At 46.9% G+C, this 6,615-nt stretch overlaps 1 non-coding gene across 1 annotated transcript; it reads right to left on the bottom strand.

Annotated features, from left to right (window-relative positions):
• Window positions 1–4,531: 4,531 nt before the first annotated feature.
• On the bottom strand, window positions 4,532–4,646 carry LOC111757711 (small nucleolar RNA ACA64). The gene has a single exon (XR_002791991.2). It is a non-coding gene; the product is annotated as a small nucleolar RNA ACA64 (small nucleolar RNA).
• Window positions 4,647–6,615: the final 1,969 nt, after the last annotated feature.

The following is a 6,615-nucleotide window of genomic DNA, read 5'->3' as shown; positions in this document are numbered from 1 at the left end:
CTTGGGGCCCTCTATCCTCAGAGAACAGAAATGGCCTCCAAAATTACATCTCAAATGAGCTCAATTTGGCCCATTTTGGGGTATTTTATGAGCCCTCATAAGCACTATTGTCAGCAATTGGAGACGGGACTCAGGAATCAATTGGCAAAGTTTTGCCAGAGCTCACTTAGGGTCTGATTGGCTCTCTCTACTTTTCCCAAAGATTGAGGCCCACTTACCACATAGGATTTTTATAGCTTGTCATGATGTCCCTTGAGGAAGGACCAGAATGATTCCTCAGGAACTGGAAATTAGGCTTGGGCCTCGAGGGGCTCCAGGGCTTCCCTTCTTGATTCCTTATTAGCCTTTTGATTTTCCAAGGAGACCTCAGACGTGTCTCTTTGGTGCCCTTTACAGTAAATGGCTATGACCTGCTTGGGATGATGGGTTGACTCTAGGAGTTGTACAAGTTCCTGCCTGTTCCTTACAGATAATTGACAAGGCTATTTCCATTGGTGAACCACACCTAAGTGTTGTGGAGCAGCAGGTCACTGATGTCCTGCTTCGTTGAATCAGTCTGGAATATTATCCACATGAGTGGCTAACTTCTGGGTCTGTATGCATCAAAGGAGCAGGGTTAATTGTAATGTGTGTTTTATAATAAGCTCAGAGGTGTTTAAGAGCATGACCTGATACTTGGTAAGCTGATACCCTCTTAATTGCAAGTAAACTTTTGTCTCTAGTATAACTCTGACCTGATGGGGAGTCAGGACTTCTAGTCTCTGTTCCAAAGTGAACTTTGCAGCTTCCTCTGTTAGTGCAGCTGTAGCTGCTACTACTCTTAGGCAGAGTGGCCATTCAGCAGCCACTCCATCTAACCTTTTTGGAGAGTATGCCACTGGGTGGGGTTCATGTCTTAGCTTTTGGGTCAAGATCTCCAGAGGAATTCCTCTGATATGTAAAGGAAGGAAGTTTTCTTTAATCAGGAATTCTTAGTGCTGGAGTCGAGTTGGGGCATGCTTCAGTTCCCTGAAAGCAGTGTCAATCACTTTTGTCCATTGCAGGGGCACAGACTTAGGATCTTTGAGAGCCTCATAAAAAGTCTTTGCCATTAGTCCAAGCTTAGGTAGCCAAATCCTACAAAAGCCACCCATCACCAGGAGGGAGTGAGGCTGCTGTTTGGTGGCAGGAGGCCCAAGATCACAGACAGCCTGGATCTGGTCCCTAACAGCTGTTGTTCCCAGATGTAAGACTGTATCCCAGATTTTCCATTTTTTGGAGGAATATCTGAGATTTTTCTTTGGAGACTTTAACAATTTTTTTCTGGAGACAAGGTTTTGCTATGCATTTCAGTCTGGACTTGAACTCATTTTGCAGCCCAAGCTGGCCTTGAACTTGAGGTGATCCTCTTGCTTTAGCTTCCTTACTGCTGGGATTATAGCCATGTAACATCACACCTGGCCTTTTTGGAAACTTTATATCTCTTCCTAGCTAGAAAGTTGAGTAGGTACAATATTATAGTTGGATCATTTTTGAGTTAAGTTGCAAACTAGAATGTCATCTACATACTTTAGGATGATTCCCTGTTTAAGCTTTATGTTCCTCACATCAAAAGGTGAGGACCATCTCTAAATCCCAAGTCTACTTCTGCTTTTCTCTTAAAATGGGGATTTTCCCATTCAAAGGCAAACAGAGAGTGGGAGTCTGGATGTAAGGAGATGGAGAAAAATGTGTCTCTTAAATCTAAAAAGGCTGAGAACAATTAATATCCCCTGGAACTTGGGAGAGTGTGGTGTATGATCTGCTCCTGGAGGGTAGATTGGTGGAGGATATTCTCCTGGGGGTTTAACCACTGGGAGGACAGGAGTATTGCAAGGGGGCTGACAAGGCTTTAGGAGGCCACATTTCAGAAACTTGTCTGAGAGGCTGTAGGCCTTCCCGTGCTTCTTCTTTGACTGAATATTGCTTTTAGTTAGGAAATCAGCTGGGGTCTTTTAGCCTTAAAACAACTGGCATGGTAGAATTCCATTCCACTGAGTATTCCATTTTACCATGCATCAAGATGCCTAATTTGGTCAGGGGAACCTGGTGTAGTCTCAACAAGTAAAATTCATGTTGACCTTTTCCAGAATTTGAGAATTGTACCCAGCTTTGCTAGCAAACCTCTTCTTAGCAAGAGAGTAGGACACTGGAGGACAATTAGAAACTCATGATTAGACATTTGACCTTCAAAGTGACATGTCAGAGGAAGAGTAAAGAAACTCTGACCAGGGGTCCCCTCAATCCCAAATATGGCTATAGACCTAGATGTTAATTTTCTAGAGAAGGAAATAAAAACATAATTCCCTGTATCAATAAGCAGTCAAACTGGCTCACCTATGACTTCTGAGATTACCCAGAGTACCTTGGAGGAGATGGATGGTGTTGTCTATGGATAGGGAATTGCAGGCTTCTTGGGTTTTTTCAGTCATCAGAGCAGGAGAGAATTATTTTCTGAGTGAGAGGATTTCACTGTTCAGAGAGGAGAGGACAGGTAAATAGTGCAGGAAGAGGCACCTGCTGTATATAGTTTGGAGGTAAGTCTTGGAGATTCCTTGGGCTCAAAGAATTAGGTCCAGCTTGTCTTAATTCTCCAACTGTTGACTCACCCCATCAGATAATCAGTTAGATTGTTTTTACCCCTCACTATGAGTTATTCAAATAAAACTTACAACTTCAGGGGAAGTCTGGATTTGTGGTGCATGACTTACAGATCTGTAAGCAGGTGATCTGGAACTTGGTCTTTGTCTTAGGAGGAGATAAGGAAGCTTGAAAATGGGCACCAGCTTGAGGACGGGTCCCACTACCTTTCTCTTTATTTCTTCAAGACTGTTACCGCATTTATACAGCACATATATCATGATTAATCTCCCTGTAAGTGGTTGTGAGGATTAATGTTGACAGTTTCTCTAAAGGACCTGGATAAGAGCTTGAATAAAGTATGTGCCACTCACTGGTGGGTAGTATAGTTTTCTTTTCCCAGAGACTGTGACTTTGGTTAAATTTTCCATATTAGGAAAATTTAATCTTCGTTGGGGGCTTTCTTATGGCAGCTCACCTGGCCGAGACACAGTGACATGATACTTGTTTGACTGATCTGGAGGATCAGAATGTGGCTGTCAGCATTGGAGGGAGACAGGATGGGAGCTGGCCTGAAAATGTGAAGGAGAAAGGTGGTGTGGTCTGGATAAAATACATCCCCTGAGGCTCAAGTGTTGGGGCTTGGAACCCAAAGCAGCTGTGAGCTGGGGCTTTGGGAGGTGACTGGATCATGATGGATTGATCAGCTCATGAGTTCATAGCCATGTGGTGTTGTTAGGAGGTGGCCCCGCCTCTCCTTCCTGGCTGCCTTGAAGGGAGCCACTTTCTTCGCCCACATTCTTCCGCCATGACACTCTCCTTCCCCACGGCCCACTGCAATGGAGCCAGCCAGGAATGGATGGAAACTCCTGAAACTGAGCCAAAACTCAACCTTTCCTCCCTGATGTTGTTATTCTCAGGTGTTCATCACAAGGATGAAGAGCTGACCTCTTGTGCGAAGAGCTCACCTCTTGAAAAGGGCTTTTCAAAGAAGAGAGCTGACTTTGTCTCCTAAATGTCTTTTAAGAATTCTTCCAAAGGGGAGCTGGTGCTAGCACATTTCCTGCAACACATGAAAAGCTAGTGATTGATTGTGACTTTAACTGACCTTGGCCCCACGGAGGGACCTGCGAGCAGAGAAGCATGATAATGTATGGGAATTTCCAAAAGTCACCCTCCTCTGGCCCAGTGGGGCGCTGCAGCCACCCCCTCGACTGGTGCTTCATTGATTGCTCTACTTAGAGGACAGACGGACATGGGCTTTAAAACTTTCCATGGTATTTGGGAGACCCAGGACCTCTGAGTTTCAACCACAGCACCGTGCTGCAGGTGTGCAATCACAAGTCCTGTCTGAGGACGGGAACTCTGAAGAGGCAAAGAGTGAGGATGTCTCCAAAGGGCACAGTGGGGTCTGGAGAAAAGATCAGTTACGATCAGAGTTAGGATCAGAGCTCTGTGCTTCCAGAGCAGGGGAGTTCCACATCTCAACACTCTACGAGCTGCAGGTGGGGCTGACTCCTCATCCGGGACGGTAGGAACTATGTTATCCCTTTATGGAGTTTTCATATAATAGGCTTCTCTTTTCGCTCCAAATGGTGACTAAGCACCCTCCTGTAGTTTGGGAAAGCACAGGACCAGAAATTACCGCCAAGCACACCTTCCTGCGGGCTTTGTCTCACTGCCTGTCACTGTGTGCTATGTGATAACATCTTATCCTGAGTTTCTCACTTCATCTTATCCTCTGTTTCTCACTTCCGGCACACATATCATTGGGATGAAAGTCCATCTGGGATGTGACATGTGTCTCCACATTGCTCACGAAGGCTGATCTTGCTGAAGTTTCTGGAGGTGCTCTTTTTTCTGCTTCCTCTCTGCTTATAATAACTGCTGTTATAAACAGCATTCAAAGTGACTCCTTTTTTTCCCCCTCTAGGGATGTCAGGGCCTGGGTTTCACCCTCCCAAACCGGCAGTGTAGGACCCTGGACGTTCTGGGTGCCGAATCTCATCTGCGACTACGGCCAAAGCTGGGTGTGATTTTCAGCAAACGCCGGTAAAGTGACTTAATGATCCCCATCTGCTGGGTCCACGCCTAGTGTAGGTCCCTTCCCTTGAGCATGGAGGGGAGTTAACAGAACGTGACAGCGGTGATGGTAAGACACTTCTCCGCTTACATAAGATCATAGTTTTTCTCTTGCCTGCAGACTCTTTCTCTTGCTTTCTTGGTTTGCACACTTGGACAAGACAAGTGGGCTTTTAGGGGAGGAACTGAATCCTGCCAACAATCCTTTGTGGAAATGAATCCTTCCCCATCTGTGCCTCAGGTGAGACCCCAGCCCTGGCCAGCAACTTGACGTTAGACTTATGAGAATCCCTGAATCAGAGGAGCCCTGAGCTGTGCCTAAATTCCAGACCCAGGGAAACCATGAGGTGAACCCTGTGCATTGCTCCTAGCTGCCGCATTGGCGCTCATTGGTTACACAGCAGTGGGTAACTGTCTTTCCCGCTAGTCACCGCGAGGGTTTGGACACGGTTTACGCATGTCCCCCAGTGATTCGCGTACTGAAGGCATGGTCCTCAGTGTGGTGATGCTGAGAGGTGCTGGAATCAGTAAGAGGTGTGGCCTCGTGGAAGGTGATTTGGCCCTCAAGAGAGATGAGGGTTTTTCTGGTGGAAATGTATTCTTTCTCCATCATGGGAGGTCCATGAGAGGGGGTTGTTAGAAGAGAAACGGGCACATCCTGTCTCACCGTGTGTCCTCTCTTCCTCTCTCTCCTTACACACAGTCACACTGTGTCAGGCTGTCTTTAGAGAAGTCCTCACCACAGCCGAAGTAATGTAACTACCATGTTCTTGGGCCTCCAGAACTGTGAGTCATAAAATTCTTTCCTTTATAAGTTATCCAGCCTCCGGTATGTTTTAGCAACACAAAACAGACCAAGGTGGTTCCTGCCCGATGCCGTGTCACTCTGTTGCAAAGGGGGTCCTTTCCAGATAATGGAGCACGTCCCCAGATGTCACGAGCTCTAATGACCAGTTCTCACCTGCAGAATGGCACGATCCTTGGGTAGGAAAGGAATCATGTCAAATACCTTGCAGGGATGGGCCTCTGATCTTTGGGAAATTCCAATGGTCTTTATCCTGCACAGGTCTTGTATGTAGTGGCTAGGAACTGGTCTAGAAGGGGCTCACTGTGACCATGTTTGTGGTCGGCACCCTGATTCCATGTATCAATTATTGAGGGGGCAGGAACTCACTGCAGGCCCGCAAGCCAGGCGTCTCTGCTGCACAGACCTAGAGGCCAGGTCCTTGTATATTCAGGTGTTTATGTAAAGGTCCTGTGCCTCCCGTTTGTGTGTGAGCATAACCTCTTTCACACAGTGACATATGTGCGATTATATTCCCTGTTGAGGCTCCTTCTGCGAAACAATAAAACTGGACATAGTGTGAGAAAAAAAAAGAAGGAAGAGGAGGAAGGGAGCAGAGAGGGAGAAGAGGGTGTGGAAGTGAAGGAGGAGCCAAAGAAGAAGGAAAAGGAGGAGAAATCTTGGTCTGGGAACAGCCATCTGAGCAGGTCTTGCATAGCTGAGCTATGCAGCTGCCCAAGAGAATGGGCCAGTTGGGCCACCCTAGCACAGGGATTATTAGTGTGGTAGTGAGGATATGGTAAAGGGCAAGAGAAAAAAGAATCCCATTTCACAGTTCCCTGTGATCCCGCATGCATCAGGGGCTGCTCGTACTGCTAGCCCCAGCATATCAGGCTCGTAGATTTAGCAGGTCATAAACGTTTGCCATTCACTCGACCCAGTCATCCCTGAGGTTAAGGCTGGGGCCAGTGAAGGGTACCAGACTCCACCAGAGGCATCTGCTCCCCAAACCTCACGACAGTTTGTTTGGCATAAGGGGTGCAAACACTGTTGCCCCTCTGAAGCACACTCATGGCGCTGAGAGCACAGAGTGGGTAGTCTGGGCAGGAGAATGCAGGTGAGAGGTGACCTAAATTGGCATCTAAACCTGT

The sequence above is a fragment of the Cavia porcellus genome, unplaced genomic scaffold (assembly GCF_034190915.1).
Source record: "Cavia porcellus strain 051 isolate PalLab524CR breed Dunkin Hartley unplaced genomic scaffold, mCavPor4.1 scaffold_9, whole genome shotgun sequence".
Classification (NCBI taxonomy): domain Eukaryota; kingdom Metazoa; phylum Chordata; class Mammalia; order Rodentia; family Caviidae; genus Cavia; species Cavia porcellus.
The sequence above is the reverse complement of the archived record's forward strand: the minus strand, read 5'-3'. Positions and strand labels throughout refer to the sequence as shown.